General features: G+C 33.6%; 1 protein-coding gene across 2 annotated transcripts in view; it reads right to left on the bottom strand.

The window, feature by feature from the left end:
* MGAT4C (MGAT4 family member C) overlaps nucleotides 1-26,902 on the bottom strand; it is a 678,972-nt gene that overhangs the window by 208,145 nt on the left and 443,925 nt on the right. The window contains exon 1 of one of the 2 annotated variants that reach the window (XM_012745559.3): nucleotides 9,961-9,994. The exons of the other annotated variant lie outside the window; for it this stretch is intronic. The gene's annotated coding sequence lies outside the window, so the exon portion shown is untranslated. Of the gene's footprint in view, nucleotides 1-9,960; nucleotides 9,995-26,902 lie in introns of those variants that run through there. 2 annotated transcript variants of the gene reach the window in all.

The following is a 26,902-nucleotide window of genomic DNA, read 5'->3' as shown; positions in this document are numbered from 1 at the left end:
GATATTGATAGCTTTTGTATTATTCTGCACATAACTCAAAGTAAACAACCTATACTTTTACTTAAGTACTTGCATAATTAGTTATGGACTCATACACATAGTGGGAAGAAGGCTGTAGAGATGGGCAAGCATTTTAATAATACTCTAAGAAAGTCAGTTAAAATGTCCTTTCAATGATTATCACTAGAGTCTCAGTGCTTTATTTTTTCCGGGTGCAAATATATTTTTTGCAAGCTTCTGATTGCTCACATATTCATTCACTTTAACCACATTTATCTATTTATCTAGGTGATCTTCTTATTCCAGAAGCTAGAGATTCAACAATGGCAATTCAAAACAGACTCTGCCATTACTTTCATAAAGATTACAGTTTTGTGGGGAAGGTAAGAGTAATAACTTATTCAACCCAGAAAGCCTACAATTTAAACTTTTGACAGTGTTAAATTGTTTTTTGTTTTTTTTTTTTTTTTATTTCTGGATATTACAGGGCTGCAAACATTTAGGTCACATATATTGCCTTCACACCACTCGAGTCAAAGCTACAAGGGTTCCCATCCCCCAGACACTGTGCACCATATCCATTAGGTATGAATATACCCAACCCCCCCCACCCCCACCTGCCTGACACCCAATGAATGTGACTCACATATGTGCTCGTGTTAATCAATTAGTACCAATTTGATGATGAGTATATGTGGTGCTTGTTTTCCCCTTCTTGTGATACTTAGGAGAATGGGCTCCAGTTCCACCCAGGATAATACAAGAGGTGTTAGTTTACCTCTTGTTTTGGGGGCTGAGTAGAACTCCATGGTATACATATATCAAATTTTATTAATCCACTCATGTATTGATGGGCACTTGGGTTGTTTCCACATCTTTGCAATTGTAAATAGTGCTTCTATAAACATTCTAGTGCAGATGTCTTTTTTATAGAATGTCTTTTTTCCCTTTGGTTAGATGCCCAGTAGTGGGATTGCTGGATCAAATGATGGTTATACTTTTAGTTCTTTGACATATCTGCATATTACTTTCCATAGAAGTTGTACTAGTGTGCAGTCCCACCAGCAGTGTAGGAGTGTTCCTATCTCTCTGCATCCATGCCAACATTTGTTTTTTGGGGACATTTGATAAAAGCCATTCTCACTGGAGTTAAGTGATATCTCACTGTGGTTTTGATTTGCATTTCCCTGATGATTAGAGACATTAAGCATTTTTTCAAACATTTCTTGGCCATTAGTCTATTGTTTTAAGAGCTCACAATAAGGATATCTGATCTCATTAGGAAGGTCAAGGAGAATTTCCTTAAGGATGCATTTCTTTAACTGAGATTTTTTTGTTGTTTTAAGGTAATTTCTCTCTATTGCCCCAGCTGAAATGCAGTGTCATCATAGCTGACTGCAACCTTAACCTCCTGGACTCAAGCGATCCTCCTGCCTTAGCCTCTTGAGTAGTTGGGACTACAGGTGTGTATGCCTGGGCCTGGCTAATTTTGTTTTTTAGAGACAGAATCTCATTCTGTTACCCAGGCTGGTCTCTAATTTCTAGGCTCAAATGATCCTCCTGTATTGGTCTCCCAAAGTGCTAGGATTACAGGCATGAGCCACTGTGCTCCTGGCCTTTAACTGGAATTTGAATGATGAATTTGAGGTAATCATGTGAAGAAGATTCCAAGGAACCTGCTAACCAAAGGTGATGGCATAAGCTGGGGCTCAGTGATAGAACTAAAATAGATATTGTAAGAGAGATGAAAAGGAGCTAAGTGTTCCTGAAACACACAGAACACCATGTTGAGCCTTATAAGCCATACTAGTTTTGTTATTATAAGTAATGAAAAGCCACTAAAGAGTTTCAAGTGACAAGGGAATGGAAGAGAGGCTATGGGGAAGAGAAGGGAAAGAAATTTCGTGTTCAGATTCATATTTCCTGCATAGAGATTTGAGTGGATTTCCCACCCTCAGCACCATCTTTCCCTTGGTGATATAAAGTTATATTAGTTTGCATTTGGTTCTCCTACTGACACAAAGACCTCTCCTTCTGAGTTTCTTTTGTTTCCTGTATCTTCTTCATAATCTCTGAATAGTGAAATTCCTTAAAGCTTCTTCTCTAGTTGCTATCCTTCAACCACATAAGTACATCAGCAATTTACAACCAATACCTCTCCTTTTTCTATTACTTGTGTTTACCATAAATCACATGCCACTTAAAACAATTTTACACTAACAAGGGAATGACAAAATGCTTTTTTTCTTTTAAAATAATTATTTAATAAATATATTTTATGTAATATCTTTTATGTTGCTTAAGTAGTTTTAAAATTAAGTACAATGAATTGAGTAATAAGATGGGGAGTTCATTCCCCTGGATCATAAAGTTCATCTCAGCCCACTATGAAAACATTAATTTATTCGGGGGTCAGACTCTCTACCCATAGCTGATATCTGCTCAAGGTCATCAATAGTGGGTAAATACTTCAAGGATTCTTTCCCAAATTCTGGCATTCCCTTCAATTCTGTCATATGTAATCCTCCTCTGTATTCTTGAGAAATTAGTCGCCCCATTGGATAGCATCCATTATTTAAAATAAAATAATAGAGTGAGAAATCTAATGTTAGTTGAAATGTAAGAAAGTGTATTCTCCGCTCTTCCTGTTCCTTTGATGTGTCAGACTGCTGTAAATAGTTGCCAATAATGCTTTCTCTCTCTTTTAGGAAGCATTTCTCAATTACTCAAAATTATAGTGCTCTATCTCATCACAGATCTTCTGTAGCATTTAGATTTCAAACAACTTGATTTAAACGTCCAGTCAAAGCTTATAGTTATGCAGTTATGACCAGGTGTCCTCACTGGTTATTTTACAACCAGTATCTATTCTGATACTTTGGTGCTAATTTTTAGTTTCCCCTCACTCCTGTCTCTACTCATTCTAAACAAGCCATACCTGAACACACTGTTTTCTCTTCTCATTTTGACTTTGTGCTTACTGGAGGTCCCACTGTCTGAAATATACTTTGCCTCCCATTTTCACATGGAAAATTCTCACTTCTTTTTAAAATCTAAATCACAGTTTATTTTTAAGACTTTCCTGACTTTTATTCATAGAATAAACCATTCCTTGTCTATGGTTCCCCGAGCACTCTGTGCAGATATCTAATGTCAAACTTATCATATATTATAATCATTTATCTCCAACTTTGTGTTGACCTCTAAGCCATGAACCCCTTGAGAGTAGCAGTGGTACTTTGTTCACTGATGTCATGTCTTGGTGCTCAACAACCAAGTGCCTAATCTTTTAAAAATTTGTGGAATGAGTAAGAGGATTTACAAGTAAAGAAAAAATATCTTAGTAGAATGATAGGATTGTCCTTTTACATTTTACACATTCATTAACATCTTGGTTCTACAAGATTATATTGTGGGGAAGAGACTTTTTTATCCTTTTCTATTTGTATCCCTCTTGATGTAATATTGGGCACATGGGAGATGCTCCATTAAAGCAAAACAAAATGAACAAGCAATCTACATACAAACACGCACACATAGCTTTTAAAAGTAAAAATATTCTTGCCTTTAAGAGTGTATTAAGAATGCAGAAGAGCGTGAGTTAAGGAAGTTTAACTTCTATCACCACTTTCTTACCCATATGAGACAATGAGCAGCTGGAAAGCAAGAGAGCGTTGGTCTCTTCATAATCAGACAAATAAAACCTGTTATAACTCCAGGTTTCAAACTCTCATTGACTCATGAAAAATCATAGAATAAAATATAGAAGTAGTAGAATAAAATAGAGTAAAAGATAAAAGATAAAGCTAGAAGACTTTCCATTTTGTTATGTACTTATATTTGTATGTATATATGATAGCCCATATCATAGAATTTTAGAGTTGAAAAAAGTTCCTAAAAGCGATTTAACCCATTCTTTTCATCTTACAACGGTGAAATCTTTTTTCTTTTTTGAGACAGAGTCTCACTTTGTTGCCCTGGCTAGAGTGAGTGGCGTGGCATCAGCCTAGCTCACAGCAACCTCAAACTCCTGGGCTCAAGTGATCCTCCTGCCTCAGCCTCCCAAGTAGCTGGGACTACAGGCATGCACCACCATGCCCGGCTAATTTTTTGTATATATATTTTTAGTTGGTCAATTAATTACTTTCTATTTTTAGTAGAGACAGGGTCTCGCTCAGGAGGTTTCGAACTCCCAACCTCGAGCAATCCGCCCGCCTCGGCCTCCCAGAGTGCTAGGATTACAGGTGTGAGCCAACGCGCCCAGCCACAACAGTGAAATCTTAACACATCAGAATTCTTATATGTAGTAAGTGATAAACCTATCTCTACCACCAAAATTTCCTGAAATTAGCATCAAGTTTTAAAAGTAATGAGCATAATTAGTTCTCAAAGTTTCTGTGTTTATAGTATAACAGAGTTTTTATGTTGGTAAATATCAGTTTTTAATAAGACTACTGAATCATTTAAAAGACACACACACACAACATTAAGCAAGTCAGTAACCATGAAAATATTAAAGAAAAGCAATGCTACTTGAGAATTTACTATATGCAAGACACTGTTCTCAGTGCTTATAAGGTTAGTTTGTACAACTTTTACAACTCTATGAGGTGAGTACTTTTATTTACCCTATTTTTTTTTTTTTTTTTTTGAGACAGAGTCTCGCTTTGTTGCCTAGGCTAGAATGAGTGCCGTGGCATCAGCCTAGCTCACAGCAACCTCAAACTCCTGGGCTCAAGCAATCCTTCTGCCTCAGCCTCCCAAGTGGCTGGGACTACAGGCATGCGCCACCATGCCCGGCTAATTTTTTCTATATATATTATTTGGCCAATTAATTTCTTTCTATTTATAGTAGAGACGGGGTCTCGCTCTTGCTCAGGCTGGTTTCGAACTCCTGACCTCGAGCAATCCGCCCGCCTCGGCCTCCCAGAGAGCTAGGATTACAGGCGTGAGCCACCACGCCCGGCCAATTTACCCTATTTTTATATGCAGTTATGAAAGTCTGAGAAGATAATTAGATTCCAGTAGTCTAGTCCCAGAAACCATATTCTTAACTACAGTGCATGCAAACAAACAAAAAAGGGACTATAAAGCATCTGCCATTTTCTTACTCCACTGAGCAGAACTCCTTGCTAACCTGATCATTGTCTCTTCCATTCTTCAAATTGAGGAAAGTTGCTGGAACTTAACTTTCCATCATGCCTCTCTAGCAATCATAGCAGATTTTATCATGCTCTTCCCCATACCATAGGTTTCACCCAGCTCAGTGTTTCATCTGAGTCACTTCGCAGTATCAATATGTATACTCAGTTTCAGCAAAAATACATTTGCCACATTGATCCAAGTATTGTGGTATACCTTGGAGAGTTTTACTATTTACCATGTCACACAGATAGCCACTTATTTGTGAAGACTGATCAAGACATTCTGTATATATACTATGCTCAGGTCCTTGCCTCAGAAACCTAGATCACAGAACTGGCAATTATCTGCTATCAGCAGAATGCGTCATTAAAAAAACACTTTGTTGTCAGTTTATATTTTCTTTATCACAAACATTATCAAAATTAATTGGGGGATATTAGTAGGTAAAAATATCTAAATCCAAGGCCCAGTACCTTGGAAATTTCTTGACAACAGTCACTGCTTAATATTCCTGGATTGTGTTTTCATTTTATGCAGTTCTAATGTGGGCAAGATTCTCTGTCTCTAATTCTGAAAGGAGTGGGAAAGTCTTTATAATTTATTAACCCCTGAAAAGGGCACATTCTTATGTCAAGCCTTCTGAGGCCGAGACAGAAAGAAGATAAAAAAATCACATTCATACTCTTAATTATTGAATTCTAATTTTAATCCCTCTTTCTGGATATTTCAAATGGGCATTACTAAAGGGACTAAGTTCAGGGCTTTTATTATTATGCAATATTACAAGAATAAAACATTTTGTGTTAAATCAAGTGTGTGCAGGTAACTTTGATTTGTTTCACAATGTATATGTATGTCACTAGATAGTATCATTTAATTAGCCACTGAAGAGTCTATCTAAAAATGGTTTATCTTCAAGTGATAGGTTCTCTGTCAGATTGATTTTCTCTGAGGAGGTTATATTTCAGGCTTTCTTCTTTTTTTTAAGTCATTGAGCATCTGTAAATAAGTTTAATAGGTAGTAATATAACTTTTAGTTCAATTGTCCTAGAAACTAGCATTAATATATACAAAACTACTGAAAAAGGGAATCTTAAACTATGGATTATCTCTACTTTGCATATTCAAATACAAACTACTATCATTTGAAAGATATTAAATTTTTTAACTAAAAGAAAAGATAAAATTCCTCAATTTTTTCATCCTCTTATTTATACTATCTAAGTCCTGTGTAAAGCCAAACAACTGTAAACTCCGTATATTACCACCAAAGACTTTGCCATAAAATAGAGGATGAATATAAAGCTAGGTTTCTTGCACAGACACTATCAATACAAGGTAACTTTGTCTAAAAATGCTTGATAATGTTTTTAGAATCCACTACAAATTACATATTTTTCTAATATTGCAGTGATCACATTAATAATAAAATACAACTTATAAAATAATTGATAGACATTTTCACAAATCCCAAACATAATATATATACAAATCTACTTTAAATTAGAACATTCCTGAGAATTTAAAGATACATTCAACACAAGACTTGCAATTAAGTCTATCCTTTAATACGTTTCCTATTTCTTAGAAAGTCGTTGGTTTTACTCAGCCAAACCCTAAAATACATTCTATATTTGTAACTTAAAGATGAGAGCTCTTCAGATAGGGGGAAATAAAATAACATACACAAGAGACAGCATCATTTACATCGTTCAGTTAAAAATGCCAAGAATGTAGAAGAGTGTTCTACACAGAGTAGAGAGTTAAAAAAATTAGTAACTAGATAGCCAGATATATGGGGGGGGAGGGGGAGGGAGGAAAGAGAAAGAAAAAAAAGAGAGAAAGAAGAAGAAAAATTGATTTAGTATGTTGAAATTTGTAAACCCGTTTCTGATTCTTACTCCCCCATTTACTGACTTACTGAGTGGGTCAGCTTTGACAAGAAGGCACAAATAATTAGTCTCTTTCCTTAGTTGCATAATATCAATTACTTTATCCAAGATCAATTGTTAAGAATGTATGACATAATGTCCATAAAAACATCTTTTAAGCTTTAAAATACACATAATACATTTATTTATGCACATAAAATATACACCTAAACATCCATACATTCACATAATAATGTAAGTCCAAGCTAAGATGACATCATGGTTACTATATTTTGACTTAAGTAAAAAGTTGGCCTGGGAAGTGCAGAATTTTACTTTCAAAACAAGCATAGAATTCATAACACATTCGACTGTTTGAACTGACAAACTAGAAACTAGAAAACCATGATATATTCAATCATTACAAGAAGCTAACGAAGGGTTTACATTAAACTAAATTCTAGTAAAGGATTAAAGCATACAGAAAAGTGTTATTTTGAAATAAGCAAAACATAATTTGAGGAGCAATATTCAAAAGAAAATAATATATCACCCTTAGCATATGGGGTATGCACAAACCAGAACAGATACTAAGATTCTTTTCACTACTGTGTATTTTTCCACCTCTTCTTAATTCCTGCAAAACCTTTCACTTAGTAGCATTTAACTCGGTGTACCACATATAAAGAATTGGATGAGATAATATAGAGAAGAAAAATTAACACAAATAAAAATGATTACTCAACTCAGACAAAAAACATTTATTGGAAAGGAGGCAAAAAAACCACAACAGTACATGTAGCAACATGCATCTTTTATTTATGTCACCTTGCCCTGAGAATTCTTCCTAGGGAGAGTTAGTGGCATGGGAAATTACTACGATCCCATTAATGTCCTCTGTCCAATAAAAAAACAAAAAGCAAAAGCAAAAACTTTCTGTCAATGAAGTCCATCATCAGGTAGAACACATCACATATATCCACGTTGTACAAAGTTGCTCAAAGGGAAAAAAAGATAAGCAATTTAACACTGCAATCACTATCAAAGCAGTGAATTGTGATTAGGGAGGCTAATACTGAGAGAAGCACTCATGCACAGAAGAAAATACAATTTAAATGCCTGGACCATTCATTGGCTGAGCAAGATTTTCTTCATTGTTGGCAGAATGATATCAATAGGTTTTTAGAGAATTAATTGTTAGGAAACAAATGCTTTTCCCTTGGTTAAGATTGATCACCTGTGAAAATGATAGAGTCAATACCACTGGGTTATTCAAGTCCACGTTAAAGTACTTAAGGAAAAAAAAAAAAAACACACAACACTTCATTTCAAAGCCCAATGAACTGTTATGTTTTCGAGTTCCTATCATCAAAACTTTTAGATGCCCACTTTTAGATTTTGAAATTCATAGAATATACCATTCAAAATTTCTAAGAAAAAATTAACACTAGAAGTGTATTAGTAAGTTCTTGAGGTTTGGTTGATTATATATTATTTTGACTGAGACAAGCAGCTCAGTTCTTTAGATTCCATTAATACATATCTGACACTTTCTGTAAACTCAGTTTTGTTCAGACCTGAATTGACCGAAGGAGACAAATCGAACAACAGAAATGTCAAGAGCTGCCAAACAGGACTGGGCTAGCAGAAGATACATAAGTGTGACATAGCTGAGAAACCCCTGCTGTCTTAAAGCACAACTTGAGCACCTCCAAACCCCGATTTCTAATTATCAAAATTACTAGTTTGCAAAGGCAGAAATATTCTATGTTAAAGGCAGAGTGAAAATCAATCTGAAAAGCACAAGGATATCAAAGCCAATGAACAAGTCATTGTTCAAAAGTTTTATTACCCTGGAAGGAATGTAAACACTCTTAAAAAAGAGTATGTTAAATGAAATAACAGTTAATTATACTCTTTTCTTGTATTTATTGCATAAATAACCGCATTCAAATTTTTAAAATAACAATAGTCTACTACTCTATACAGTAATAACAGACAGTGTTTGAGGAGTTAGAAGTATTTTTGAATTCTTTATTTGCTAGCATGTGAACATTCTCAGTCGATTGAAAGCTTTTAGTGTATCTGACTTTTCAGGATCCCTGTCAGATTCAATCACCTATATCCACAGCAGTTCAACACCTGTAAATATATTTGTTTTGCTACAATATTACAAAGATACTCTGACATAAGTATCACCACTGACAAATGATTCAATAATATAAAGGTTAACTTTCAGTGTTTAAATTTTCTACAGATCTACAGAACACAGTATTTTGTTATGCATTCAAAAGCAGTTAATGCAATAAATGATTTTAATATCTCTTAATTCCAGAAAAAAAATCTCACACTGTTCCTTAAAATTATGTATTATTATTTCCTTAGATTAAAATCATAAATATGAATGCAAAGTACTACAACTTTATTTCAGAAGCTAAAGCTTTTTCTCACTTGGTAAATTTTGTTTTTCCTGTATAGATACAACTTTGGAAAACTGTCCCAAAGAACTATCATTTAACAATTAGAAACTTTGACTCATTTTATATCTACAGCAACACTACTTGGTTGACTATTTCTACCTCTACTCTTTACTACTAATAGCAAAATATAAAGAAATGAAGCACGATGGTGTGTATACACACATGTATATTTTAAGAACACATTCAAAATAGCAGTCCTATAACAGCAGTTATTTTCCTTGTTCTAAAGAAAAGCTGAATTACCTGCCGTTTATTTTCTACTGCAAATTAGTTTGTCGGATACACGTTAGCAAGCTCTTTTTTAAATTCGTTTTGCTAAATCCACAGACCTTTAAATAATGCTAAACATAGCTCTGAATAAAAGCTTACCAGATAGCAATCCTGTTTGACCCTTACACTATTTTCTCTGTTAGACACATCTAGCTTTATTTTGAAAGAGAAGGTAAAACAGAAGAGGCTCTTACCATAGACAGAGAAAACAATTCGTTCAGCTAGATCCAACAGTGCTCTGTGCAGCCTGGCAGCATGAGTGATCCTTGGGCCTCACACAAAAGCGAGATAATTGGCTCTCAATGAAGAGATGTAAACATCCATCATGATGGCACTGGGGCTGAAACTGAACGCTACCTCAGCTGTTCTATGTACTCCGACTGGAAGATGATGTCACAAACATCAACTGGGTGTACTCTCATTGGCTTCTGTTACCTGGAATCATATCTTAACCCTAAACTGTCAGCTGCAAATTCAAATGCTCATCTCTGACTATAATTTCTGCTAAAAAGGAGAGTGAAAGTAATATTGAGCTACTGAAGGATCACAAATTGAAAATACTGCCCCCCTAATCTACTAAGATCAATCTACCTAATTAGAATCTGTGAAAATTTTCATTTTCAAAAGTGTTTATTAAATAACAGTATTTATAAAAGGTATTTCACTGACTAGATACTACAGCATAAGATCAATGAAACCACATCTGGAATTTTAAATTTATTAATTAGTTTGTGTTGATTTTACAGTACTATCCCCATGAGATTTAAGAAAGTTGAGAAAAGTTATAAAGTAGACAATTGTACAGTGGGGTTTTCAATCATGTTGGTCAGAGCAGCCATTTTTACTTTTAAAATCTTCTAATAAAAACACAAAAATAGAAATGCATTTTACTATCTGAATGTTAAACAGTATCTCCAAAGTTTTATGTAATAAAGCTAAAGTATTATTAAAATAATAATGTTAAATACTGGTTTTTACCAAGAGTAATTTATAAGTCACTGCAGCTATATAGACAATCCCATTTCAATAATTGAAAGTTACTTTATGATATAGTGCTGTTCTCTTTGAGCACAAATGAGGAACAAGTATGCACCTCTTACCTACTATCTTAATCAAAGCCCCAGATTTCTTCCCAGGTTTAAGTCCAGTGGGAGAGGAGGATATGGGCTAAGCTGGCTGCAACAGCTTGCTGTCAAGCAGACAAAACTACAATCTCCTTGAAATATACCCAAGCTTTCCACACCAAAAGGAGCTGTCAGCCGCATCACTGTGAGACAGAATTACCAGAGCTATTCAATGACCAGTTCCTTCTAAATCTAGCCCAGCCATATCCCAGGGCAAGCCCTTTGAAAGCTGTGCAGCTCAGCATGCAAACAGTACAAGGACCTGGAGAGGGAGTAAGGAAATTCACTTTATCCATTCTCACCTTTAGGGAAAGAAAGGGAAGTCACCAACAGTGCTCTTGCTCTTGCGTGCCTTTATGTTGGTTCATTCTTTCTGAATAATGGCTTCAGGGCAAATAACTTGTTAAAATCCCTCCGCATTTCCAATAAGAAAAAAATATTTTTACTGATGACTTCAATGAGAGTTCTAAAAGTTGATAACATCCGAGAAGACACTTTCATAAACCATATGTTCAAATTTTTCTCCCAAGTTCTGACTTTTAGGACCATTAGTTTATTTGATTACTCTGAGTGACAAGTTAGTGTGTGATACCGGGGCAAGAGTTCTGGATTGGAGTTCCAAAGATTCAGCCTTAATTCTCTCTACATCACCTATTATCTGTAAAAACTTTCTTAACTTACATCTTTTATGTATACAATGAGAATGATAATGCTACCCACAGCAAAAGGTTGATATAGAAATCGGATGAGGCAATGTGTGGAAGCTTGTTATAAAATGAAAAATATTACATAAATATAAGATACATTTATTATTTTGGCTATGCAAAAGATCAAATGTGTTAATTGCAAAGACACTTGGGAGATTTAAAATGTAGAGTTAATTCAATGCCCTTAACATAATGAAAGAAATATTTTTGTAAACTCTTAAAATTCCAACTTAAAATAATGTTGCAAATTAACTTGATTTAGAATATTGACTCACTCAGTGGTCTCTTTTTCTTGGAAGTTGTTACCCCTCTCAGAATTACTCAAAAGTGAATCATATTAGTCAAATGTAAGATCCTAGACTCAAGAAGACTATTTGTCAAAATGAACTTTAGACTAACACGAAAGACATTGTTTATTTATTTCTTCCTAAAAACATGGGAATTTAGATAGAAATGTGTACAAGAAAGATTCACTGCCATGCAAAGTGACATAAAATTGAATTACAGATCAGAAAGATGAATTTGGACAATGGGAATGTCAACTGTATTCCTGGTAGACAAATGATAAGGCTAAGATAATTGCTAAATGGATATGTCAAGCAGAAAAAAAAGTATTTATAAAATTAAATATGCTCCTCTATTCTATATGTTATATAAAAGGTTAATTGTATAAATATTTAATGGCAGAAATAGATAACTAGCAAAATTAGATTATATATTGTTGCATGTAGAAAACATAGTGATATATATATACATATATATATATCATTCAGTTATTTTGTTAAGATAAATGTATATTCTGGTGATTTTAATGCATGCATATTATGATCTTTCTTATTTTGTTTTGCATTTATTTCAGTGTTACAGTGCCACATATAATGGGCTTAGAGAAATAAGGCGCATTGAAGATTGGGAAATATAAATACTCCTGCTCTCAGGCATTTTGTATCAATTGCTCACATCATACAAAAACATTAATAAGCGATTATCTTAGTAAAGGACCCTGGTTTTGTGGTATGAATATATGTAAATAAGATTTTTTTTAAATATAGATCTCAATGCTTAAATATTATACAAGATGAAGGCTCTAATCAAGGCATTAGTAAAATTTTAAGGGAGTTCACTTATTAAATATAAAAAGAATTTGATATTTAAAATCTGAATTATATAAAAAATAATAAAATTATTAGAATATATTTTAATTCCTAGGAGAATGAATAGGGGAGAAATAAAATGTACTAGAAATATTAATATTTCATATTAATGTTGGCCTATAAAAATGAATGAGTCTTTACCTCATACATTAATAAGTCAATTTCAAGTTTTATTGTAATTAATTAAGATAGGATTTATATTTTAGTTTTAAATAATTACATTTAACACTCAGGGAAATTTCAGATAAATATAGGAAATAATGGATCATATATGAAAATCAGTCTGGTAAAAGTAATATTTTATACATAAGGACATACAAAATATATTATCTTATGGTAGGGAGTAGTCATTTGAAATTAATGGTGAGTGGAAGTTACAAAGTTTTTACTAATTTTTTGGTAGTGTTTTTATGAGAAGAGCAGAGATACTAAAGGTCAGGGCCTTTAAGTAATTTATTTGCAGAATGTCCTTTTGAAGAGTCTCATTACTTGAACGTCAGTCTGTACATATATCTAGATTAAAGTAAAAAAATCAGACAGTGTATATGTGATGTGAACGAAGTAAAATACTGTATATATATTTTTCAAATTTTGAAAATATCTCCAACTTCACATAGGGAAAATAACAAACACTACATTTTAAAATTAACTTACCAACATTGTCCCATTTATTACATTCCTCCAACTAGAATGGTCAGCTAGCATTTGTGTGTTACAAAGAATATAAAATATTTTAACTTCAATAGCATGTAAAAGCTTAATATAAGAAAAAACCTTACCTTATAGAAATTAATGTGAACTGTATTCTCAGTAAATTTTTATTAGTGAATGTTTTCTGATATGAAGAACATGGAATCAATAAAAATATTTTTGACAGATCAAGTAGAAGATGTTTTGCAGTTTAAGCTAAACACATCAATTTTATTGCTGTGCTTACATACGATATATTTCCCAGGAGCTGAAATCATTGCAATATTTAATTGCTTGACAAATATTTCTGTTACAACAATTTTGTGGTTAAACTAATTATTTATATTATCAAAACAAATCAACACTAGAGGCTAATTAAACTGAAGAAACCATCCTCCAATGTTTCCTAACTTACATATTAATAAGGTGTACGTTAATACTAACTTCAGAAGAAATGAACATGTCCTTCAGGTGATAATTTTATAGGCAGAACTTAGGAATTTAAAGGAAATTTAAACTGTTCTGAACATTATTACTTACTCGAGCAGTTTAGAATACATAGCATTTTACTGTCTTGCAGCATTGACTAGCTGGTTACCTAGTTATCCACAAGATGGCAGCTCTGTTTATATGGCCACTAATGTTTTTTGAACATTAGTTAAAGAAATATAATGTGTAAAGTATATAAGTAACAAGTGTATGACAATGCTCATAGTTAGATAAATTTCCAGTTTAAGAAGACTAAGTTGAGAAGGATAGATATCTATTAAAACCTACTGAAAAACAGGAATTATTTAAATCATCTTAAAATGTATGACTTTAAAACATTGAAGTTTTGCCAACATATCTTCCAAACATTTCATCCCAAATTTCAGAGGTCAGTCTATTTATAAGAAATTATTATTATTTTATTTCCATAAAGACCTATGTTGCTTTTTAGAAATGCAAAGTTAGTCTTCAAAATAACTGTGACTGTGTACCAATGATAACTCACTGGTACAGTAAGAGATATCTAAGAATTGTTTTTTCCATCTAATAAATTATAGATATAACTAAATCTCATAAGAATATCAATTTATTGACTTCACTTGAATTCCTTTTTCATAGTTAATCATCTTCACTGCCATTTTTTTTCTTTTATGTCTACCTTGAATCTACTGTGTGGCAGCTTCACTATATTATCTGTATTTCTGTTTTCTGTGCAGATAAAATTTTGAAAATGCTTAGAATTATTAGGTCATATCACCTTTCTTTTCTGAGAATGGATAGCCCCAAGATGTTTAACTATGTTTATGTGTCAGTAAATTTTACTCTGGAGAAGGAGAAAATGATTAAATAAGAGTGAGGAAAGGTTTCCCTTCTTCTCTGTTAAAGAAATATGAATTCTTAGACATGAAGGAAAGAACAGAATGCTATTCTACTGATTTAGCACCCTGTTTTTAAATGTAAAATGAAAACATTAACTTATTGAAGATACCCCAATTTTATATACACTCTAATTTATTTGACTAGGTTCTACTAAATGTCAAAGTTAATCTTTTAAGAGACCTAAAGATCAGCAACCATAAAGATTTGTTTTTTTCTGTGCTGTCTAATCAGTATATCTTCTGGGTTTTATACCGTTCATTAAGGACACCTTACTTGCTTTCTTATAAAAGAAATATAAAAACATATTTTGCTTTGTCCCTGATATAAAATTTTACAACTTCATTCATGATTTTTCTCTTTCACCTTATTTTCCTTGTCTTTTGTGTTGTCACCCAAATTAGATCAAATTAAGGCCTACTACTTTCATCTTGACATGTATAGAACAATATTAGTCTCATAGAAACTTAAAATCAAAATTTGATCTTGATAAGGAACACATTCACTTTATATTACACAAAAATGGGTTTATTTATATAAAACCCACTGTGCTTAAAACATCAGGATGTTTACATATGAAAGACATGTGGATATTTACATAAGAAAGACAGTGAGAAAATAGTTGAAATAGCACTGTATGCTATTTAACAATGGTATACTTTTGTAGTAGAAGCCTCATCAAATCATTCAGAGGAATAGACATTACCACAAGGAGAATTAGTATAATATAGTAAAGGAAAAAAAATCATGATTATTTTCATCATGATCATCACTAGGTGAGTGTTTATTTTGTGCTGGGGCACTATGGTAAACATTTAGCATTGATTATTGAATTTGTTTCTTTTTGTTTACAACTCTGCAAGACACATTTATGTTAAGACTTTCAAAAGAACTCTTAAGTTTACACTATCACCCAGTATTTTTCAACCATATCTGCTTAAATTGAATCTCAACTGGAAAATGTCAAAATATAGGGCCCTAATCAAATGACAAAAAAGTATCTCTGAGAATGAGAGGTTGGTGATTATTTGTTAAATATATTCAACAAAAGGTTTTAAATGAGTAAAAAATGTTCTAAAAAATCTAAAGCTCACAAATCAACAAACTAATAAACTGTCTCAAGGAAATGGAAAAGGAAGAGCAAATTAATTCTAAACCTACCAGAAGAAAAGAAATAACTAAGATCAGAGCAGGACTAAATGAAAGTGAGAACAAAAGAACTATATGAAAGATTGGTAATAAAACCAAAAATTGGTTTTTTGAAAAGATAAAACTGACAGCCCTCTTGCTAGATTGACAATAAGTAGAAAGGAAAGGACTCTAATAAACTCAATTAGAAATGAAAAAGGAATGATGACTACAGGCATAATGGAAATACAAAACATTATCTTTGAATACTATAAAAAATCTCTATGCTCAAAAACTCCAGAAAATGGAGAAAATGGACAAATACTTAGAAACACACAAACTTCATAGGCTCAATCAGGAAGAAACAAAATTCCTGAACAGACCAATATCAAGCACAGAAATAGAAGCAGAATTAAAAATCTTCCAATAGAAAAAGTCCTGGACCAGATGGGTTGATACCTGGATTTTAGATGTCAAACTTACATGAAGAACTCATATCTATACTGCAAAAATTATTCAACAACATTGAGAAGGATGGTATCCTCCTCAACTCATTCTACAAAGTAAATATCACCTTGATATTAAAGCCAGGAAAGGACAACACAAAAAAAGAAAATTACAGACCAATATCTCTCATGAATATGATGCAAATATCCTCAATGAAATTTTAGCAAACCTAACCCAACAGCACATCAAAAAATAATTCATCATGACCAAGTGGGTTTTATCCCAGAGATGCAAGGTTGGTTTAACATATGCAAATTTATAAATGCAATTCACCACATAAATAAAAGAACAAAGACCATATGATTCTCTCAATAGTTGCAGAAAAAGCATTTGACAAAATCCAGCACACTTTTATGATAAAAACTCTTAACAAAATAGGCACAAATGGGACATACTTTAAATTATTAAGACCATATATGACAAATCCACAGCCAATATCATACTGAATGGGAAAAAATTGAAACCATTCCTGCTTAGAGCTGGAACCAGACAAGGTTGCCCATTATCTCCACTTCTATTTAACATAGTGCTGGGGTCCTTGCCAGAATAATCAGACAAGAGAGGGTAATTAAAGGTGTTGCAATGGGGGCAAAAGAGATCAAACTCTCACTCTTTGCTGATGATATGATTTGTCATATCTAGATATGATATTATGATATGATATTATATCTAGGAAATCCCAAGGATTCAATCAAAAGACTCCTGGAATTGATAAATGAATTCAGTAAAGTCTCAAGATACAAAACTAATGCACAAATCAGTGGCATTCATATATGCCAATAATAGTCAAGCCAAAAATCAAATCAAAGAAGCAACACCTTTCACAATAGCATCAAATAAATTTAAATATTTACAAATATATTTAACAAAGGAGGTGAGAGACTAGGGAGAACTACAAAACACTGAGAAAAGAAATTATAGAAGATGTAAACAGATGGAAAACTGTACCATGGTCATGGATTAGCAGAATCAATATTGTTAAAGTGTCCACACTGCCTAAAGTAATCTACAGAATTAACGCAATTACTATCAAAATACCATCATCATTCTTTACAGATCAAGAAAATTAATTACATGCTTCCTATGGAACCAGAGAAGACCTTGTATATCCAAAGCAATCTTAGGCAAAAAGAACAAATTGGGAAGCATCAGTCTACCAGACTTCAAGCTTTACTACAAGGCTATAGCAACCAAAACAGCATTGTACTCACACAAGAACAGAGATATAGACCTTTGGAACAGGACTGAGAACTCAGATATAAAACCATCCTCATATTGTCGTCTAATATTTGACAAAGCAGACAAAAGTATACATTGGGGAAAAGAATCTCTATACAATAAATGGTGCTGGAAAAACTGGATAGCCACATGCAGAAGATTGAAACTGGATCCCCACCTCTCACCTCTCACAAAAATCACCTCAGGATGGATAACAGAATTAAACATAAGGCTTGAAACCTTAAGAATTCTAGAAGAAAATGTTAGGAAAACTCTAATAGACATCAGCCTATGAAAAGAATTTATGAAGGAGACTGCCAAAGCAATCACAGCAGCAACAAAAATGAATAAATGGAACCTGATCAAATTAAAAAGCTTCTGCACAGCCAAGGAAACTATTACAGCAAATAGACAACCTACAGAATGGGAGAAAATATTTGCTTTCTACACATATGATAAAGGGCTGATAACAATAATCTATATAGAATTTAAGAAAATTAATAAGAAATCAAACAACCCCATCAATAAATGAGCAAAGGACATGAACAAAAACTTTTCAAAAGAAGACAGAATTATGGCCAGCAAACATAAAAAAGTGCTCAACATCTCTAATCATTAGGGAAATGCAAATAAAAACCACAATGAAATTATCACCTAACTCCAGTGAGAATGGCCTATATAAAAAATAAATGAAGTACAGATATCTGAATTGAAGACATTCAACACAGAACCAGACTGAATTTAAGGGACAGTGCTCTGCATGCCAACCAAAAGAACCATTTGTATAGTATTCAATGCTTTTAAAAAGTTCAAAATACATTATTATAACCATTTAAACAAAAGTCTCAAAACAACAAATGCTGGCATGGATGTGGAGAGACTGGAACACTCTTACACTGCTGGTGGGACTGCAAATTAGTACAACTCTTGTGGAAAGTAATTTGGAGATATCGCAATGAGCTAAAAATAGAAATACCATTTGATCCAGCAATCCCACTACTAGGCATCTACACAAAGGAAAAAAGACATTCTATAACAAAGACATCTGCTCTCGAATATTTATGGTAGCACAATTCACAATTGCAAAGATGTAGAAACAACGCAAGTGTCCATCAGTACATGAGGGGATTAATAAAATGTGGTATATATATATACCATGGAATACTACTTAATTACAAAAAAACAATGATGAACTAGCACTTCTTATATTACACTGGATAGAGCTTGAGCACATCCTTCAAAATGAGATATCACAAGAATGAAAAAATAAGCACCACATGTACTCACCACCAAATTGGTACTAAATAATCAACACCAAGGTGGTCACACGGTAGTAATATTCATTGGGTGCTGTTCAGGTGGGAGGAAGGTAGTGGGGGTGGGTAAACTCACAACTAATGGATGTGGAATGCACTGTATAGGAGAAAGGCACGCTTATACCCCTGGCTTGGGTGAGGCAAAGACATTATATGTAACCAAAATATTTGTACCCTCATAATATTCTGAAAGTTTAAAAAAATGGAAACAACTTAAAAACAATCAGTAACAAATACAAGACAATCTTTAAAAAAATCTAAAGTGAAAGCTTTAAAGAAAGAAGAGCATAGTTTTTATGTCAAATAAATGTTTCGAGGATGAAGAGAGGAAAATTTAGATAACTCTATCTCACCCAGGGATGGTAAGTATCACTGCCCTGGTTAAATTTGAAGAAAACATGAAATAGAGTCTGATCTTGTAGGTCAGTAGGCGTAGAGAAAGACAAAAGGACTGTAAGAAAACAGACTTTATGAACAGGTGCTGATTCAGCATTCAAAGGTTGCTCCGCAATAGAGTTCTAGTGCTAGAGATCCCATGGAAGCCAGGACATCTACAGTTGATCAGTCCCCATGTGAGTGAAGACTTCTCCTGCACACCGTCTGGCACAAGTGATGTCTTATCTTGTCACAAAACATACTGAGGTTCACCCTACATCCCCTATATAGATACTTTCCTTTTCAAAGATGCAGAATGCATACAAACCCATTGATTCAGAGGGGTATCTAAATGGATGGTGGTTGTGTGGAATGGAAAGATCCTAGTATCTGTATTTGTATAGGAATGGACCCTATGAAAACCAACTCTATGACATGAATAATAGACTAAATTTTCTATAGAATCTATAATTCCATAAAATTTTATCCATAAACAAAGCTTTATATCTGAGATCTGCATTAGCTTTACATCTTTACAATTATACCTGCTTAAATATATACCAGCACTGATATTTTCATTAGTCATTAAGCATCATCTGTAACAAAGTTGGAGTATAAAACATTTCTGAAAGCATAAGTGAGAATATTATCATTTGTTATACCCTCTATAATGAAGTGCATGTATCTCTGTATCTTTATATAATTAAATAAATTCAACAAAAAGATTTTAAATAACTGACAATTAGAAGGAAACTACCTATAGACTCTGTAAAGAATTCTAAGAGTTGTTTAAATGTCTAATTTAGTACTTATACATATAACAAATATAATCAGTTTATTTCTCCTTAAAAATATTTCAGTACATTTATTTTTAAATAAATTGTCTTTGTTTTATGACAATCTGTCAGCAGTAGTTTGTTTTTTTCCACTATTTATTTAAATCCTACATTATTTCAGCTTTTTTTAGGACTTCCTTGTCTTCAGCAAGATAAGACTAGAATAACTTTAATTTTGTTAATTTTTCAAGCCTTGTTAAATAACCCTCCTTTGCATTTGTGTACCTTTTTGCCATTTTTGTTTTTAGCTAATATTAGGTAATGTATCTTCCACTATACTTTACCTCAAATGATTCAGTAGCAGTGTACTCTACAACCATGGGGTCCCTCAAATAGAAAATGCCTGGGTAGTCCATTAGCCATTTTTTAAAGTGGTTAAGTTAAAGCTTTCATTTCAGAACACTGTAAAGAGGCAGCATGAATTAAGACCAGATCTTAGTTGATTCTTGTCCGGACCACATTATTAAACTTAATCCATGAATTCAACAAAAGTAAATGATCACTATGCCATGTGAAGACAAACAACATCTGGGTGTGACTAAAGCCTCTATAATATAATTGACATATTTATCATCTCTGTCAGTCCATGGTTGAAATTGTAGACCTGGAAAATGTACTAGCTATCTCCAGGTTGAATCAGAAAAATAATTGCTCTATAAACAATGTGAAAATGTAGGAGATAACAACTTTTTCTTTTTTTTTCTGCCAGAGGCTACCTACTCCTGGCACATTTTTTTTGCACTATAACTAATAGAGGATCAAAACAGCTTCTGGGTTGGAAGGAAGACATTCTCACTTCTCCACCAGTCTGAATTCAAAATCAATTGAGAAAATGCTGGAAATAGACACAGGACTATGAGTACATCACAATTTTTTACTACAGGCTTCACTGGAGTATACAGTCTGACCTTTAGGTACTGTGTGACCTTCAGGTACCTGGGCAGGCTCCTAAATGTTCCCCAAATTCTTAATCTCAAAGTGAGCCAACCAGTGGTTGTCTCTTATGGATCAGGGCTGTGGCTCTTGAGCCTTTCTGAAGTAGAGAGCAGAAGTGGGCTTAGAGCTCTTCCTCTTTGTGGCCAGATTGCTCCAGGTCTGCTAATTTCTTCTTATGCTCAAATAACTTACTCTACCCAAATACTGTCCCTGATACAGAGCTAAGTCTTTCATTGATTTCCAAATTGTTCTATTTAAAACCTTATCTCATCCTCTGTTTAGTCTTACCTATACAGCCCATAAAAAAACTATCTCATGTTTCATTCCATACAAGATATGCCTACAGATCTTAAAAATTAAAATCGTGGTGTTGACCACAAAAACAAAAAACAAAATCCTTTGCTATCCCAGGCCCCTCTACAATGATTCTTCCCACAATGGAGACAGAGACACTTTTCTACTGTGTGTAATTAGCAGAGTAAAGGTTTCAGAAAGATACTTTTTTTTGTTAAAAACATTATGAAGAATGCAGCAAAAAGAATTAAAAAGATTGATGTTAAAGGACATCATTATAAAATTTAAATTACTAATGATAAAGAGAAGACCCTGCAAGTCTGATGTGAGAAAAATACTAGTTATAAAGATGTTCAAGAATCAAACCATTACCAGACTATTCAACAGCTAAACTGAGAAAGGAAACAATGGAAACTTACACAATGATTTTCAACACACAAAGTTATACCCCTCCCCATTGCCAGTTAAATTTAAAGCAATGTCAAGACATCTTCGTCTGTGCAAACTCATAAAAATTTCACTCTCCACACCTTTTCTTAGGAAGATGCTACAGGATGTGCTCCACCAGAGAAATGGGTAAAACAAAGAAAAAGGAAAATATGAGTTAGGAAAATAGAGGTGCTTAAACTTGACAGAGACCATATGAATTTTCTAGATGACAGCTAGGCTCCAAGTCTAGGCAGCAATCCATATAAATTGAAATAGAAAAATGGCATTCTCTAGAAAGGATATTTGAGTAAAAAGTAACTACAAAGAAATAAAATTGACAGATTACTTGATGTATTTGAACATAGTGAGGGAAGGTTTATTTTTCTGAGGGAGTTTGAGTTCACATTAGAGAAAGACACGTAGAAAACTAAGCAAATTAAAAAAAAGGAAAACTAAAAGTTAAAGGAAGAGAATTTGCTACTACTACTAAAAATACTTATTAGTATTTTTACTTAAATACTTATTTAAATGTCAAAATGCAAAAATTCTATATTGGAAGGATAGGAGAGACCAAGGACCAAAATACTGCATCTGGGATTTCACAAAATAACTGAGGAATCAAATTTATGGTTACATATGCTTGTTGTGTCTTCAACAGATACTATATAGGATGCTTGAGGTTAAGCCTTACTCCATATTCTGAGAAGTTATAATACTTAACCTCTGAGTGAATAGGTACTTCTGTTCTCTTCTTCATCAAAGTATAGAAATTCTATAATATGCTGCGTACAAAGCACCTAGCACTTAGTAAGTGGTCAATAAATGTTAACTGTGATTTATATTATATTTACATCTATTAATATTTCCACACAAGTCAGCTTTGTGACTCTGGACAATTCATTAAGCAATTTAGGGAATAGATTTGCCTCTAGTATTATAAAGCTGTTCTAAAAATAAGACTTAGTTTTGGATTTCTGAACCACAAATGCATGAATTTTAGATAGAGTAGCTTCGGTATGACAAGATCCTTTCCCTGGTTTCCACAACTTAGCACCCTGACTGGTAACATCATAGTTCCATGTCATAATAGATGCAACACCATGTATGAAAAATCTTATTTCAGTGATAGTTCTGAAAAAAGCCCAGATTATCTACTCTAGAGATAATTTTTCTTTTTTGGCACAACATTGTTAAAATTATAACACCCGTATTAATAAAAAATTTTGTTGAATGTGGTGAGAAAAAGCTAAACAATTTCAATGTAGATATTTTATTATTCATTAGCATTATTTTACCACATACATACATAGTTAACAGATAAAGAGGCTTATGGCATTGGGGTACATTAAAGTTAAATCTACTCAAAAAATGGAAGAATGAATTGGCATATCAATTAAAATTGACATCAAAAACCTTATAAATATGTTTGCAGAGAAGGCAATAGGAAGATAAAAACACAGAAAAAATACACATGTGAGAAGATGCCCATTCTCCACAGCTGGCTCCCACCCCTCCTTTTATTGGTTCACCAACTTGCTCCCTTCTGAACCGTTCTAGATGGAAGACCCAGATGGCACTCTTCTGGAGGAAGGGTTCTAGCCCCAGGTCCTAAGCCTCCCACTGAAACTGTCAGAGTGGCAATCTGCCCCTGGTTCTTGGTGTGCTCTTGGCCAAAGAATGACCAGACACGCTAAAATATCAAATCCAGACTATTATCTTGGAAAAATCACCAGCAGGGCAAATAGAACAGAGCAACCCCAGGGAGGAAGCAGTTTCACAGGAGCAGCTCTCTATTGTAGAACAAAATGATCTGTCTCCACGAATGGAGAGAGAGACAGACCCACCCATCCACTCACCCATTCACCCACGGTAAGAGAAAGTGCATTTGTATAGGCAATAGGTTTCTTAGGCCAAACTAAGATGACTGCCACAGTGTTTTTTTCAGCCCAGCCTCCCCCAACCACATTCCCCCCATCCCCCCAATAAAGAGCAAGTCTCACCTACCCGCTGCCACTGGCTTTTCTTCCAATTTCCGAAGCAGGAGCTAGCCACAGAGCTCCCTCCTCACACCCACTCACCCACACTCTCTGAATTCTTGAATCGTTTTCCTTTTATTGGCTGAGTCCAGGAGTGGCTGGGCTCTTGGCAGGTGTGGTCTGTTATCAAATGATCAACAGGTGTCCTCAAAATTCTTTCTACATATAGGAGCTCTCTCTCCAGAAAGCCCACCTGGGGAGGATGAACCAGATGAGTGCAGATTCAAGCTAATGGCATAATAATTACCTTAGATTACTCTAGGTCACATTCTACATCCTATCATTCCTGGGCTGGGGGATTCCCAGATTGATAAAGTATTCCCTCCTTCCCCAGTTGTAGCAGTTGCTCTGGATAGGATTAAGGGTGGGGCAGCATAAAAAAGGAGTGCCCACCCTTATCTTTCTTCCCAGGTAGAGCAATTGCTGCAGGCAATAATATCAAAGCAGGAAATCCTTGTCCTATCTACCTAATGTAACCAAAAAAGTACCTGTCTCTTAAAGTACTGTTGTTAATTCTAAAGTAGTCTACCAATTTACCATCCCCAATAGTCACGTGGCTAATTAGGGCTTTCTTTAACTGGAAGTTGATTCAGGCACAGCCATAATCTAACAGCCAGAAATAGCCAGAAGGCTACTACCTTTTTTTTTTTAATTTATCAAAGTTAACATTGAATAATCTACTAAGTAACAATTTCCTGATAGAGAGAAACCTCCAACTCAAATTACTTTTACACATGGTATGTTGGAACAATGAAGGAAACTTAGTTTGAAGCAGACTTAGTTATTATCTACTGGTACTTTCCTTGGTATCTTTCTAGTAATAAAATTGGATTAGAGCATAGAGTATAAATCACAGATTCTTGGGTTCAATTATTGGCTATATTTTATGTCATCATGACAAAGAGCAAGTTATTTACCTTCTCTGAACAGTAGTGCCTAAATTAATCTAAGAAGGAATCATAATTGTAATCTATCTCAAAGTGTTTTTAAAGTTATTAAAGAGAGAAATAAATTATGTAAATTATTTAGATCATTATTTAGCACTTGCTAATTGCCAATTACTCAAGAGAGGGATGAATTTTCCCAAAATCACACTATAATTTTATGTAATAAATTATTAATATCTCTGAAACAAAAAAATAAAAAATTATAAATCATATAAAGAGGAAGGTTATTTTAATTAAACAGCATGTATAGCTACTCATAAGTATTCAACAATCCAGAAGGGACATTGGAGTTTTTGGTAAAACAAACCTGTCTCTGATAGGAACAATAACTGAAAATAGTTGTGGGGCATTTATAAATACTGTCTAGTACTTTCTTGTACAGAGTAGTAGCTCATTAAATATATATTGAATTGATTTGACATTTTAGGAATTGGTGAATATCTACAACAGAACATATTTAAAAGAAAATTCCATCAATTTTACTTCTATTCATTCAATCAAAAATATTAATTATTTATATATGCCAGATATTGCATTAATTGCTATGACACAAACATGGATATACCTCATATTTTGGTTTCAAAGAATTCTTAGTCAAGGGAGAGTTTGAAACATTAAATAAATATAGAAGACCAATTTTCTTATTGGTCCATTAAGATAAAAATAAGTTTACCTAGAAGGCTGAAATGTCAAATATTTCCATTCTCTCCTTGAATTAATGATAAAAAAAAATCAGCAAGCTATTAGAAGCAATTTCCTGAGAAGAGCAACTTTTAAGATATATAATAATGTCAGGACTGATTCAGACCAATATTTTGCAACCTGTGTATCCAAAGTCCTCTATTGATTTTCAATATGCACAACCAAGACCAAGAGGCATATCAAGGCACTCAAGTACCTTCTGAATCATCTTGAATTGATTAGATGTAATAGAGTTTATGATTAATTGAGACCATAGCAGAAGTGTGTTGCACCTTAGGGTTTTGCTCTGTGTTGAAAGGAAGTAAGAATCACAGTGAATGGGCCTGTAATGTAAATGAAGCAGACTCTTAACATCCCACCCCCTACTACCTCCTTGCCTTGTTTAAAATTCTTCAGGGATTCTATTTGTTGTTAAAAGGAGAAAGGGAGTCCACTTAATATGTTTTTCAGTGTCCTGTATGATCTGCTGTCAATCTCTCTAGCCTTATCTCATACTTGTTCTCTCTCATCTCCTTAACAAATGACAGCTTTCAGTCCCATTTCTTCCATAATTCCTTTAGCTACACAGCCTGCTTATATACCCAAACAGTTGTTTCTGCTTGGGATGTTTTTTACCCATTCTTTTTTCATATTACTCCTTGTTCTCATACTTCAAGTCATTTGAACCTTCTATTATTTACTCATAATCATGTTGCATCTTTTAGCCACAGGCTGTTTGATGTATTTCTATTTTATCTAAATACTCTTCTACCCACTCCACTGTTTGCTTTATCTGGGTGTCTCTACTTATCTCAGGTAAGCTATCCCTTTTCCAAGAAAATCATTCTGGCCTCATTAATGCAATCAAATCATGATTATTTGTGGCATTTATCATTGCAATACATTATTTCTATGACTTTTTAAAGATTTGTATGTTTCATTGGAGTATAAGGCCCTTGAAAGAGGACATTCTATCTGCTTTTGATTACTAGTTTAGCTATTCATCACATTTTTGCAGACTAAGTTAATGTCTATTTCAGTGTACTATACAAAATATGCATATAAGCTTAAAGTCTTTGGCATGACATAGGTATTCAACTTCCTTATTTTCTACATTTGCATTTTATAAGCCTTTTGGAAGTAATTTCTACCTGATATCAGAATAAAAGATAAGCCACTTTAATATATTTTATAGTATTTACTATAATGTTTTATTTATTAGTTGTACTTTCAAAATTTTTGACCCATTGGATTTCAAAATGAGATTTTTTCAATTTTACTCTCAGATATAGTTATGTTGTTTGTAAAAACTTTGTTATTGGTTTAAAAGGTTTTATTTTTGTTGTTGTTGTTGTTGAGGTTAAAATAGTGGCTTCTACCTTACTATATATAG

Source organism: Microcebus murinus, chromosome 10 (genome assembly GCF_040939455.1).
Source record: "Microcebus murinus isolate Inina chromosome 10, M.murinus_Inina_mat1.0, whole genome shotgun sequence".
Taxonomy (NCBI): Eukaryota; Metazoa; Chordata; class Mammalia; order Primates; family Cheirogaleidae; genus Microcebus; species Microcebus murinus.
This window is presented reverse-complemented; position numbering and strand designations above follow the sequence as displayed.